The 9,797-nt window shown below is 40.9% G+C and overlaps 1 long non-coding RNA gene across 2 annotated transcripts; it reads left to right on the top strand.

Annotated features, from left to right (window-relative positions):
• Nucleotides 1-2,876: 2,876 nt before the first annotated feature.
• On the top strand, nucleotides 2,877-9,090 carry LOC310897088. Of its 2 annotated transcripts, XR_014582062.1 has the most exons (4): nucleotides 2,877-4,000; nucleotides 4,292-4,369; nucleotides 6,137-6,238; nucleotides 8,414-9,090. It is a non-coding gene; the product is annotated as an uncharacterized lncRNA (long non-coding RNA). The 2 variants fall into 2 exon arrangements; XR_014582063.1 differs by lacking the exon at nucleotides 2,877-4,000 and having other exon boundaries at nucleotides 4,054-4,369.
• The last annotated feature ends 707 nt before the right edge of the window (nucleotides 9,091-9,797 follow it).

Genomic DNA, 9,797 nt, shown 5'->3' with positions numbered 1-9,797 from the left:
AACTTTTGATTTTTTAGCAGTACATAGGGGATCTCTGGGTGAACTCAATGTCCCAGATTTCTTCTTGTTTCTTTGTTAGTTGAAAATTGTGTCTGTAAAACGTATTTGTGCCAACTCTCTCCACCTTGCTTTAGTGAAAGCTTAAATCCATCAATCCGATGCTAGGGTTGTTTTGAAAAGCTCTGGTTAAATACAGCTGAAGAACTCTCTATACTCATTCTTACTTGGTACATGATTGCTTTGTCTGCCTCATAAACAGTAATCGCTGCAGCTTGCCAAGTTCATTTGCTGTTTACCAGCCCCAAAACTGGTTGGATGAGGATCTCAATCAATGATCAAAAGGCAGTGCTAAAATACAAAGCAGCAACCAATTAAATGAAATAGTATTCAGCCACTGCTTCTGTTGGGGCCAATATAGTAATATATTTTTCTTGGAATGGATGCTATATGCTCCTGGAGAGGTTCAGTCAACTGAGTTTGTTTATGCCTGGAAGTTCATCCGGGAAAACTCTGCACTCCTCTTTTCCAAAGTAAAGATGTCACAGTAAAGTAGAAGGGTTTACTTTTTTTTTTTTTTTGAGTGGCCTAAGTCTGTGTGTTCCAGAAGTGATAGAGTTAAAACAGAAAAGACAAACCACCTCAGTAAGCCACACTGACATTTTTAAGTGCTCAGTGCTGCAACAAATGCCAGGTTTGCTTTTTTTAAAAAAAAACAACAAAAAAACAAAAAAAAAACAACTGTTTCTTCAAGGCAAAAATGGCTGTGACATTTACATTAAAATTAGTCAGTTAATGAAGCTTAAATCAATTCTGATTCAAGCTCAGAAGTTTTAGCAGTGATGTAACTGAATCTAAGACTATACCAAAATGTTAGTCAGTCTGTGCTGAGCAAATATTAAGGTGCCTGTTAGCTGAGCTGCAACCACTCAGGTTCTTGGTTTACTTCAGAACTACAGTGATGAAGGCTATTCCTATTGACTCATTGTGTTGGATTTTACAGAACAGCGCTAGCAGAAAGCTCCTGCATGATAGGATATCTTTTCCTGAACTAATAACCTCTTTTCTTCTGACATTTACTGTGTGCAAGTTAAAAACAATCAGTGGCATTTCATTTTTAGTCCTCCTTTCTGTGTAGCTTCAGGCAGTTGAATAAATGAAAATATAAAGCCAAGTCTCTCCAACAAAAAGGCTTCTCTTCTTGCTATCCCAGTACAATTATACACAGACCTACCTGATACAATATATTAGCTTGGTAGACCAGTCTGGTATACAAAATAAGACATAGAAAAGAAAATTTACTTACGCCTTTATATATTGCCTTGTTTTTAAGATCTTTCCCAGTCTAGAAAAGTCATAACACCCTTTCCTCTCCAGAGAGGGTCCACTCCAATAAATCTCTGAGATGGGTGATGGCTGGGGCAGTCCCAAAGCTCACACATAACCTGTATCATCATCTGGGTGAGCTGCAACACAGATTGCTGGTGCTCTGCTATTCCAAGTTTGATGTTTTTTCCAAGTTTGCCTTCACTCCACTATGGAAGAGAGTACATGAGGTACATGGGTCTTGATGTTTGTAAGGGGATCTTATGAGGTCCCTCCATACATGCTCCTACAGCCTTATTCTCCCATGGGCTTTACTTGACCTACTCCCAAATGAAATTTTTAACTTTGAGGACTGTTTGATCAATTATTTATCTGCTTGCAGAAAGGGAGAGAGATCCAGAAGCCTTTCTTATTAATGCAGTCATTGTCTCAGATCCAACAGCTTCCTTTGCTAGTCAATGGCATTAACAGAGAAACCTCCCTGCCAGAAGGCTTTCCTTATAATTATGCCACATAATCTTTTACCCTTTCATGATATTAAGGTATCAGGAGCGGAAAGGTCTTGTTAGTTTGCTGTGTCCAGCCTGCTACCACAGGCCCCTTGTGATGTCAGTCTTGCAGAGTGCTCTTGCAAGCAATTTTTCTTCAGTCTCATTTACTTTCATTGCAAGGCAATTCTGGAACCTGATTCCAGCTGCTAATGGTGAGAAATACTTTCATTCCAAGAAATTAATGGCTAGTTCTGTTATTTTTTTATCAATATGATTTGTAAGTTTAAAGTTTTCTTTTCCCCATTTGTTTTTCCTACTCCCTTCCTTCTCTGTGGAGACTCCATTTGTTTTCTTAGGCTAAGTAGGCTGAGCCCAAAAGCTTTGTTCACCATTTCTCTAACCATCATAAAATCAAGTTATTTTTTCAAGTATGAGTGACAGGATTTTGCATATGATGGCGTGCATGGTCTCACCATGGCCTTCATGCCACTATGGCTCTGCTGAAGACATTTCTGACGTGGGCCAGGATCACAGCACATTCTTCACAGACACATTACGCTGGCACTTCAAAAATCATCCTGTGATGGTGTACATCTCCCAAAGCCTTCCTTGCCTTTTTTCTAAGAGATGCACTTTCAATTTACCAGGTCTCTACACTTTTTTTCTGATTATCTCGCTCATTTCCTGCATTTATACAGTGCTAGCTGTCCACTGCTGTGTATCACAGAATGCAAGTGAGTTACTGCAAATTGAGCAACCATAGGAACATCCTTTGGTAATCACTTTTGAACATGTTTGTATAATTTGTAAATATTGTTTCCAAGTGCTACAAAAGCTTTTTTTTTTTTTTTAATACTTTACAGTACTGTAAAACTGCTATATGCAAAGAATCTGATAGCTTGATGGGTTTGAATAACTCCAGTTTGGTAACTTATTTGTTTGTGAAATGTTTCAGTTCCTTACCCTTCAGGTTTATCTATATTTCTATCAGTAGACCTCATGTAGATGTAGATGAATGTGGTGGGTTGATCCTGGCCAGTGAATTTAAAAAAAAAAAAAAAAAAAAAAAAAAAAAAAAAAAAAGAAGTGTTGAGATAAAGATAGTTTAATAACTGAAGGAAAGAGAGAAAAAAACAGTGATGTAAAAGCAATCATTCACCACCTCCCACAATCAGACCAATGCCCAGTCAGTCTCCAAGCAACAGCTACTTTAGAAAGAAAACCTCCCCGTTTTTGTTGCTGAGCATGACGTGATATCTCATGGAGTATCCCTTTGGTCAGTTCGGGTCAGCTGTCACCACAGTGTCCCCTCCCAGCCCCTTGCCCACACCCAGCCTATTTGCTGGGGTGCAGAGAGAGAAGCAGAGAAAGCCCCAGCACTCTGCAAGCACTGTTCAGCGGCAGCCAAGGCACTGCTGTGCTATCAACACTCTTTTAGTCATGAATGCAAAACACAGCATAATTCAGGCTGCTATGAAGAAAATTAACTCCATCCCAGCCAGACCCAACGAGCTACCTCAGGTTGCTGCTGAACATGTGCTGACAGCAGCATAAATTACCTCCTCCCTTGGCCTCCCCCGGTGCTCCAGTGCCTAACAAGGATTGATCTAACGATGAAGGTTTTTCCTCGGTAGGGCTATTAACAGGGTTTCTGCCTGACTAGCGGTCTGTTTTTTATAAATGTAGCATCTTTAGGATCTTTTTGTCTTGGCCAAACCTGGGTGAAATCGGCTAACATTGAAAAGCTTCTGCAGGAGGACTGACAGACAGCTGCACAGACAGACAGATTCAGACAAGGAAGCTAAGAAAAAAAGAAAAAAAACTAGGTAGCTACATTACATTCTCACCAAGCTATTGCGGAATACAGAGTAAAGTCAGAGAGATGAAGCAAAGGAGGCTAAACAGCCTTGTTTTGTCATTAAATTATGGCTACACCAAACAGTAAGCATCCAGTCTTCAGTCTTAATTCCCACTTTAAATTGAGACCAGAAGTTCCCAATTAACTTAAGGGAAGAAGAATTGCATACATTTGGATAGGTAGCTGTGATAAATGGTTTGCTTCTCCCTGTTCTCTCTTTTGGGGGCTATACAGGCAGCATGAAGTTTGTGGGATTCCAACCCAAAAGCTGGGCATTGCCCTGTGTTGTCACGGGGTGTTGTTTCTACCAACTTATGGGGAGAATGAGGTTGGTATTAATTAAAATACATCATTGATGAAAATTGCCAAAATAATCTGATTCAGTTTCACCACGTGTCTCCCTGTGTCTCTCCTGACTGCTAATGAAGTTTGGAGCAACCGTACTCCCAGCTCGGGTATCTCAGTTAAATATCTCACGCTGGTGGAATGGCATCAGCTGCAGGCAGCCTGCTTTCGGCTACTATTTAAAGATCACTTGGACACAGGCAGCACAACTCCCATGTTGCTAATGGAGGGCATTTATCACAGCTGATTGCAGTCCAATTTGTTTCTGTTGCAGTAGCCTGATGCTATATGGATCATGGGACCGACATCCTCGCTTCATGCGGCTTTCAAGCATGTAGCACTCAGAGAAAAGGTGAGAGGAGGAAAGACATGGAGGTGGGTTTCAGTGATCTTGGTCTTCAGTCTGCCAGGTTCCAGGCTGGACCCTATTTATTGGCAAGGAAGGAATAGCAAAAGTTTGCCAGAGGGGATTATAATAGCTGTTTATTAGTAAGTGCCAGTGTCTAAGATAATGCTAGATAATCACATCCTTATATTTTCCCACTTAGTTCATGGGGATTTTTAAAAATACTTTTTGCTTCTTTTTTTATTGAAGTCATGTACTATAGTGATTGGCAGAGTATATATTCCTAGATAATAACTCTTTTTAAATACAAATGGGACATACATTTTTTAAAGAGCTAATTTCACTCTTTATTGCAGTATCTAAGGAATCTGAAGCTTAAATATGATTTTGTCTTCTTTGCCACTTATGCATTTTTGAGTATTTTCCCCAGAACTACCACCTAATAGCAACTAAATAAATTACATTCTAGGGACATTCAGTAGAATATTAAGAAGGTATCCCACATAGCAATTCTGGTTTTATCTCCTATATATACGTCTTGGAACATGTACTGCTCTACAGCATTTATAGAGTTGTCATTTCTTTCTGTAAGAAGAAATAAAATTTAAAAAAAAATCTCAATCTTCTTACAAGATTTTTTCCATAAGAAAACAAAAATGAATACTTCATGGACAGAAAATTAAGGCATATTTAATGTGGGTTTCAAATACACACATAACAATTTAGGAAACTGTTTAGTGGAAAACCCAGCAGCAAATGTCAGCACCACTGGGTAAGTGGTCTCAGGGCATCTGCTCTGCAGAGAGCAATGCCTCATCAGACACCATTTCTCCAAAATAAGCCTTAATGTTTCTGGAGACCCTGAGAATTTCATACTCTGAGAGAAAACTTAATATTATTAAATGTTCTCATGTAGCTATAAAGCCTGTGCAGTTCATTCATGTCCTATCCCACTAAGAAAGGAAAAATAAGCTTTTAATGCACAACCTTATGCCATCATTACTTCCCAATTACAGACACCATGAATTTTTGCATTGCAGACTTCAGAAACAGTGATACCAGAAGCCTACTGAATTACCACCAACACTTTGAACAGGACTCGTTCAAAAGTAGTCTTTGCATCGACAAATTAACTTTGCTATGAATACGCCAGCAAACATGGGAAGTCAGGACCACTGTGATATACATCATCCCTGGCCTCTGACTGCTTGTCTGGCCCAGAGCAAAACCCATTAGCGTGTTCTTGCAGAACTCTCTGGCAGAATTCCTCTGTGACAAATATCTCCTTCTGTAGTAAGCTGCTGAGAAGCAACAGTTGCTCCAAATATTATTCAATATTACTCATTTAGTAGGAGAAAAAGAAAACAACCCTAATGGGTGGTTTTGTTTCAGTTTTAACTTCTTAAATCTTAAGCGAACAAACAAAGCAAGCACCTTATAATTTCTCCGAGAATTTCTTCTTGAAGAGCAAGCACTGATAAGAAATTTCAATTTGAAAAATATAAGTTTTCGTGGGCTATATATAATTGGAAGAGTTTTGCTCTGAAGGTGACTGTTAGGCATGCTCTTTCCTTTTGGTGTTACTGTCTCGTACGTCCTGACTCCACAGCTTTCATTGTTAACAATAATAGCTACTATATCTAAACGACAGTGTTTTCACCCTGTACACGCAAATGGCTGGGTTATCAGATGTCCTGTTTTGTAGCACAGAGGAAGTTGTTAAGTAGGATGATAATGACAATTTCATCCTCTTTCCTCTGTCTCTGTTTTCAGGCTATGTCTGCACGCTTCAGTCTCTGCTGGCCAAGAGTGCCTTGCATCATTACTGAAAGAGGCTGTGTATGAGGATTTATGTGACTAGAAACTGTACATAAGGTAATCGGAAAACTGCATGTACAAAATCTGGATTTAATGACACATCCTTCTCTAGCTGACAATTCAGATTCCTTGTATGAACTTGTAATTAAGTTAATTTATATTTCTCTGTTGAGAACACAACTCATCACAGATGATGAGTATCACCTGCCCACATACCTTTCTGGTGCAAGGAGGCCATTTAGGGGAGGTGCACAAACACACCAGCTGTAAAAGGGCCCTGAATTTTCTTCCCTTTTTCTGAAGAGCAGCACCAGCAATCATGAAGGAAGCTACTCACTGACTAGAGTAAGGATGGCAGAATTTGATTCATGCTCCTGGCCTCACTTTGCAGATGAGCTGTGAAAATAAATGTGGATACTCAAAGAGCCAGTACCATTAAAGTGCCCACGAGGGTTTAAACATCATGCAGCTTGTGTTGCTGCCACACACGGTGAAGAAAAGCCGATTTTTGAATAACTTCCCAGTAAATGAGGCCTGCTTGTGCTGTACTCTGAAAAAGGGAAGGGGCTGGCCATAGAAACTGAAACCTTGGAAACATGTAAGTAACCTAAGAGAAGTAACCATATGGGAAGGCATTAAGTTTGCACAGGCTGCTTTCATTCTGGCATTTCCATCTTTATTTGACCTTATACTGTACCTTTTGCTGTTTGTGTGTAGCATATGAATGTAAACTGAAGCAGCGCATCAAAGCGCTTACTGGCCCTAGGAAGTGTGTCATCTCGTGCTGTAAGCACCGCTTGCTATTCAGAGTCATTTCAAGATCTGTTACCTGTCTTTTCACTCACTCCCTCCTCGGGAGAGGGGATGGGAGGCATCCACTATGCCTCCCTTACCTCTCTGTGCAGGTCTGATTGCAGTGAGGACATTGGCCAACAACATACTCTAAGGAATGTTTCTGAGGTGGCTGAAGACACTACCATGCCTGTCCGTGCGCCCTGCCCTTCTTCTGTTACTCACTTTATCCCTACAAACAGTAAGCACTGAACAGTTTGCCTCTGGGGTGATTTAATTGAAACCTTGTGCTATCCCTTGGGGCAGTTAAGACACAGACATGTGTTGTCCCTGCCTCTCCTTGAGGATCTGCAAACCCAAGAGGGCAGGAGGGGCAGCCAGGAGACCAATAACATCTGAAAGTGTCCCTGCAAGGTTTGCCCAAGTCTGTCTGATAAAAACACCCTTAATTAAGTTGGTAGAGAACAGTTAATGGGACACAGTCTCCTCTGGTGTAAATCAGTCCCTAGTGCTGTGGAAATCCATGGAGCTGTCAGGTTTACAGCAGCTAACCCCAAAATTGTTCATAGTTCATGCCCTGGTAAATGTTTAGCCAGCAGAAGGCAAGGTTTCCTATACGCTGCACTGACCAGATGCATGTCAGGACAGGGTGCATCTTCCTCCCAGCAGAGCTGCAGGTCCAACCCATCGCCACCTGCCCTCACATCACCCCCAAGCAGAGGAGCCACAACCTTCCCCAAAGTGATTTGCAGTCACTCAGGTAGTGGGCTGAATGCAACATTAAGGAATGCAACTCATGCCTAATTAAGACGATGCAATCAACTGGTCCATAAACACTTAAGGATCTTCTTAATAACTCTATTTTTATCAGCATGAGTGCTAGACACTGTAGTGTGAGGTGATCATTAGCGCCGATGTTTGAAGTCAGGGAAGTTTTATCTTACTGTATTTTCCCTCACGAGCATTTGCTCTCTACTAACCCACTCCCTCTGCCATTACTGTGCTGGCTCCCATTTGCTGCTAACATCTAATATAAAGTAATTTGCTCTAAATTACTTTAAAAGTACGGATGGCCATGCTTCCAAAAATACAGTCTTAATAACCAGTTTCTAGGCACAATTTTAGGATATGAGAAACTGAAAGAAGAAGAAGAAAAAAGAACTAACTAGAATTGCTTTAAGTGAAAAAAATTTGGAAAGAAGGTTCTCAAGAGCTACTTTTTTTTTTTTGTGGGAAAATGCATACTATCTATTTGTTTGCCTTCATTTCTTAGCTCAGAAGTGGCTTTTTAGATTACTGAACACATTTATAATAAAGTACAGTTTACAAAATTAAACTTCTGTTGCCCAGGCCTGTCACTGCTTGCCACCATTTAGCTGTGGAGCATTAATAATATATTAACAGTTCCTACAAAGCCTTATTGTGCTTCATATTGCCCAGAGTTACAGCAAAAGAAGACTTCATGCTGCAACCCAAGTGGCTGGTTTATCCTCCCTCCACCCGCTGTTGTGAGCTCTAGTGTAGCGTACAGAGCAGCCGTCTGGAGCAAGCTGGATGCATCTTGGGGATGCACCAGATTCTCACAAGGTCCTGTTCCACTAAGGGAAGAACTGGAACTTGATAGCAAAATCCACAAAATCCTATGAAGGACGTTGGACCCCTCCAGCTGTGATGTACAGGGATTCAGCACACAAGCCCAGGAACCTCTTTTGGCTGTTGGATAAAGCATACTGCTCTTGGCATGAGCCTTTACAGAGGGGTTGTGCAAAACTCGCTTGTTTCCACATGATGGAGGCCCCTGCATACGCAGTGCACTGCTATTTGAAGCTCTGTATGTCTTGGTGTGTATGTGACTGGCTATAAGACGCTTACCCTGCATAAAACTGAGTGCTGGCATATCCTTTTGTCTTCACAGAAGCTTTATTAATTTCAAATGGACTTTGGGGAGGTTCTTGTGGCACAATTCAGTGCAGGAGGCAGGGCCCAACTAGGGCTGCAGTTGTTTGACCAGTGACAATGCAGAGGATTTATTTTCTATGTTCATTTCTTTGCCTAACTATGGTATCTGAATTAAGACAGAAAAAAAAAATACATTTTCTACTCACCAGGTAGAAAGATTTCCCAGCAGCAATTTTTTTTTTTTTTTTTTTTTGTAATTAGTTGTCATGCCAGTATCATAGTGGCCAATGCAGATCTTTTAATGGTGCTATTGTTAAGATGAAGATTTTTTCAGCCAGGGGTTTAGGAATTCTTTTATTTGTGCCGAAAGGTGAAAACACCATTTTTTGGTTGTTTGTTTTTACCCTTATTAAGAAAAATAGATGGGAAAAGACAACAACAGGACAGAAGAGAACATTTTCAGTGTACAAACAAACTCAGACTACTTGGTCACTGATGTCTCAAATGGTTCAACTCATTGTGGGTGGGAAGAGAAAGCAAAGCTTTGGGAGTCAGCTGCAGCCATCTGTCTCCAAGGAGCAGCTGGTGATGAGATGCTGATATTAATGAAATGGGATTGCTCAGTGCTGTCGATTTACTGCAGTTAGCATAGCTAACTCTGATTCATGCTACCCTTACGGCTACTGTGCCTTGAAGGCGGCAGGCTGTGTTGATGGTAATGATAAGCCTTAGGACACCAGTGGTTCAAAGAAGGTGTGAAAAGCAGTACACTCGGGGTGTTTATGTAGATTGTATTGTGCTTCAATTGCCAGGTGACAGATCCCAGAGCTCTGAGTTTCCTGGATCAGCGATTCTTAGTCATCTGCTGGTGGTTGGTGGGTAGGAAATGACATTGGCTGTGTTATTCAGACTGGGGGGGGGGGGG

Source organism: Anser anser (genome assembly GCF_964211835.1).
Source record: "Anser anser genome assembly, chromosome: 3".
Classification (NCBI taxonomy): Eukaryota; Metazoa; Chordata; class Aves; order Anseriformes; family Anatidae; genus Anser; species Anser anser.
The sequence above is the reverse complement of the archived record's forward strand: the minus strand, read 5'-3'. Positions and strand labels throughout refer to the sequence as shown.